The sequence below is a fragment of the Macrobrachium rosenbergii genome, chromosome 51 (genome assembly GCF_040412425.1).
Source record: "Macrobrachium rosenbergii isolate ZJJX-2024 chromosome 51, ASM4041242v1, whole genome shotgun sequence".
Taxonomy (NCBI): Eukaryota; Metazoa; Arthropoda; class Malacostraca; order Decapoda; family Palaemonidae; genus Macrobrachium; species Macrobrachium rosenbergii.
The window spans coordinates 4,558,251-4,563,250 of record NC_089791.1 but is presented as its reverse complement, the minus strand read 5'-3'; the positions used below and the strand labels follow the sequence as shown (position 1 = coordinate 4,563,250).

Below are 5,000 nucleotides of genomic sequence, written 5' to 3'. Positions count from 1 at the left end.
TTTTTTTAATTGCTTCCCACCCCAAAAATGATGGATCATTCTTCATCAACCTGCTTAATGCTTCTTTATGATTTTTAATATTTTAATGATTTCAGTTGTTATATTATTGAAGTCTGGGGAATTTTATGTCAAAAAAATAATAATGAACATCTATTTCTGAAACAAAAAGATAATTAAAACAAACTGAAATTCACTAGAAAAAATGTCATACACTTCTGATTTCAAATGTTAGTTAAATACTACCACAAATGTCACATGGTATTTGTTGAGTTGCTTACCTTACGAAAGTAACGAGAAATCAGCAGAACTACTAAAATACAAACCTTGACAGATGACTGAACTTCCGGATACTGAAAGGCCTTACTTTTGCTGGAAAGCCTGAGACAAATTCCTTACGATTACAAGAGCATCACCATCAGGCACAGCAAACCAGTCAGAGGGCGACATATAAAGGCGATTCACGAACGCAGCTTTGCAGCTCAAAATGAAACCCACTAACAATTCATTATTAGCAAAAATTAGACTTCAATTTGCAGCAGATATTACAGCAACGTTATGGCGAATGCTGTAACTACCACAGTCATCACGCAGGCACAGCCATAGTAGCTTTAACCCGCAAGTCGTCTGACGCGACCGTTGAGACCCTAATGTTCGATGGCAGCATTGGTCACATTTCCCGATCAGACTTCACCAAAATGCACTCCTCTTTCCGCCGCCTGTCTTCAACGACTGGCAAATTTAAGCTCTATATTCCGGCTCAATACGACTCAATATCCGCTTAATAAGATGGCGTTGGCTTGGTACACATTAAGCCTTAACGAAGCTGCACTAAAGAACGGCTTTCCTTTGAAATAAGGTCCTCGGAAATCTCATTATCACAACATTCAGCGTGACGCGATGTCAAGTTACCTCCATTCGCGTAGCACTTTTTCTGAGCGAGTAAATAGAAGTCGAGCTGATCATTATCAAAGGGAAAGAACCCGATTGCCTGTAGGTGTAACAAGGATTTTCTTTTCTAATCTGGACAGAATTGTTACAGCGAGGTAGAAAATTTATTTTCCAGCGAGAAAAATAAAGTACGGACGATTTTCTCCATATACTCTCAAGGATTTTGACTTCCAGTTCAACAGAAAACCACTTATTAAAGAAGAAAAACTGCCTGGGAGTGAGACCGCAGCGGAAACGAGGGCTATGAAGTTCAGAGACGAACATGAATTGGTGAATTCGTATGACAGAGAAGATTACTGTAAAACACGCCAGAGACGCGAAAACAAACATAAATGCGTCAGGAGAAAAAACTCATGGAAACATGTATAAAGAGTGAAGATAAAACACCGCAACCCAAACTCATTGAATTGAACTAAACTTGTCACTGCTTGATTACTAGAGGGGCATTGTAAAAATAACCTGGGGGACGATGTGTTGACTAAACTGTCACATGATTTACTTGCTGATAAGGAAAATCAAGCTTGTTGAACCGTGGCTATTTGATATTAAAGAGTGATGTAAAAATCGTTTTTTTAATGTTACACACTAAGATATAATCACTTTTCCGACAGTGAATTATTTCTAGCTTCAAGTGGCTTGTGACATATTGTAATTCTGTCTGTGCTAGCACCTCGGATAGTAACTCTGCTAACACCTCGGATAGTAACTGCTAGCACCTCAGAATAGCAACTCTCCCAGGACCTCAGATAATTAATCTGCTAGCACCTCAGACAGAAAGTAAGTGTGCGCCTTTGTTCAACCACAATTTAATTAGTCAAGTTCAGAGTATTTTATAACTATTTCTGCAGTCTTTATCATTTTCGTCAAAAAAGTTTTCACTTCTTACCTGGTTCTACTGAATTATCAGTGACTGGGATTAAAAATTACCATTAAAGTTACATCATGAATTCGCGGATAATTTGGATGAAAATACAGATTTAACGCAAAACAAAAAAGCAGAAAAATGAGGAAGTATTGTGCTGGTAAGAGACCGCATTAGGAACGTAGAGTGCCTCCTAAATATTGCACTCTTTAGTTTCACAACGGTGCAGCAACCTAGACCGTAACTATAACAACAACAGAGGTACCAAGTAACTAATATAAATACTTTATACAAACTTATTTTCAGCGCTACATTTCATTAGGCATAAGACGAACTTTCGGTTCCATGAGGTTTTTATGCCTTCAACTGAAATTTCTGATAACTGAGTGTTCTCCTAAAAAATCTATTGCCTTCCTTTATCTCACAGAACGTTAAATAAGACCTAATATATATATATATATATATATATATATATATATATATATATATATATAATATAAATATGTATATATATACATATAAATATTATATATATACATATATATCCATATAAATATAATATATATATATATACATATATATATATATATATATATATATATATATATATATATATATATATATATATATATATATATATATATATATATATATATATATTAAATATATATACATATATATATATATATATATATATATATATATATATATATATATATATATATATATATATATATATATAATATATATATATACATATATATATATATATAAATATATATATATATATATATATATATATATATATATATATATATATATATATATATATATATATATATATATACATACACACACACACACATTGTTAACAACTATCACGGTAACATGAAGATACGAATCTCGTGGATAAATTTGCTAACTTCTGTGTATCTAAAAATGCTAAAAGTCCTAGTCAATTTTTTTTTATACAAATGCAATAGTTAATGATTCCCACTTTTCATTGCACGATGTTAAAATCGGTGCAACTAAAATTTGGGAATTCATCAAATGCATGAAAAAAGTCAAGATTTTACTCGAGTACATAACACGGCACTATACGGCCATAAAACCTACAAGCAAATTGAGAAAAATACAAATAGAAGCGCTTATGAGACAAGGATATTCCCAAAAACCTTTAGGTATTTCCAGTACTACATTTTTCATTCCTCTTTTCTTTAAAAGGTTAGCAAAGAGGAAGAGGAAGTTAATGGTAAGGGTAGCAGATACTCCAATGCTTCTAGAGGCGAAGGAAGGGGGCGGGTAGAGGGAGGGGAGGAGGAGGAGGAGAAGAAGAAGGAGGAGGAGGAGGAGGAGGAGGAGGAACTGTCGCCCTCCAGCTAAAGTTGACAGGGAACCAAAATTCCTATCGAGTCCTTCCTCGCCCACACTACCGCCCTCGGTCGATGGCATCTCCAGTGCTTGGATGAAGAAGGAAAAGGCGAGAGAGAGAGAGAGAGAGAGAGAGAGAGAGAGAGAGAGAGAGAGAGAGAGAGAGAGAGAGAGATAAAATTCCTCTAGCACTGATGGATGTGCGCTGGGCGGAGGTGATTCAACATTCTAGATATTGCCAAAAATCATTCCGGAAAACGAAAGGATGCTGTGATTTTTTTCATGCATATATATATATATATATATATATATATGTGTGTGTGTGTGTGTGTGTGTGTGTGTGTGTTATATATATATATATATATATATATATATATATATATATATATATATATATATATATTAGATATATATATGTATGTATATATATATATATATATATATATATATATATATATATATATATATATATATATATATATATATATATATATATATATATATATATATATATATATATATATAAGTCGAGTTTCGAATTCGATGATTTGCAGATGTGATCAGTCCATTGATCTCTAAAAAAGATGTTAAAGTTGTCTCCTTTCACATTTAGTATGTGTTGTTTCCCCAACAGGTTTCTTGCGCAAAAGAAAATGTTAACAACGTCAATGGCGTCATATTTTCCCATCAATGCATGTTATCTATACTAATCTTTGCGCACGTGTTGCAGTTGTTATTACTTGCACCATTCTTGCGTTGAGTCTAGAAAGCTAACACATTCTTCCTCATTTAATGAGGCTGCGCGGCAGCCACTACTATGTCACAAGATCCCACCTAAAACATTAATTCTTTTAAAAGGGACTCTTCTGTTATCTCCTTTGCAGTACAGCCAAAATCTTCCTGTATCTTTGACTATCCATTTCCATCTTTCTTTAGACTTAGGATGGGAAAGGGCACTCATGTTTTTCGTCCTGTCAGGCTTCCCATGAATAATGAGATTTCGAGACACCTCGTTGCGTCACAACTGCCACAGTCTCAGAAGTCAAAACTGCAAAGCGTATTGCTGTCAAAACTATTTAGTTTAGTGACGTCAGCGCCAGGAAGTTCACTATCTGAAAAATCAGCAGGCATCAACACTGTAACTTTCACTCTTGTGGAAACTACAAAACTTGGACAACACCTGCGGAGCTGTCTACCGTTAAAACTGGAAAACTAAGATCAAACAACCACAGATCACTGTAGTTAAGGCTACAAAACAAACTGACTTCAAAACTGGAAACCTTACTAACGTTACATTACCAAAACTAGCCGATATTAAACTGCGTAACACACAAGACTTCCCCAGACAAACTGACGTACAAACACCCACGCACACACACCTACCGAACTGCTATAATGCCGGCTGCAAAATGACAATTAACCCGCTTATGACTTAACGTAAGCGCTACTCAGATCTGGGATGTCGGCTGTAAAGTGCTAATGTGGAATATCGAAGACAATTAAGAACTTGAGATCTGGATGCAATGAAATCCGGAAAGACGCCAAATTAGTTTTAAACTCTTTGTGGCTGAACTTAAACTCTTCACGCAAAAATACCTTTTTGAAAGCGCAATTTTGAGTCATATTAAATCTGACACACTAAACCTTCGTTTAATGCGACAATTGGTTAAAATTCCCTTCGCAAAATATAACTTAACTTAAACCAAAAACCACTAGGTAGAGACAGAGAAAAGGGAAGAAAATGAGGTCATCGATATTAGGAAAATGTAAAAGTTCCGTGAAGGATGGAAGATGTAATACCGAGAAGATAAAGCGAACG

The 5,000-nt window shown here is 34.7% G+C and overlaps 1 protein-coding gene across 5 annotated transcripts in view; it reads right to left on the bottom strand.

Moving 5' to 3' along the window:
- Nucleotides 1-5,000, bottom strand: part of LOC136833121 (sodium channel protein 1 brain-like) — a 564,124-nt gene that overhangs the window by 408,010 nt on the left and 151,114 nt on the right. The window lies entirely within an intron of this gene.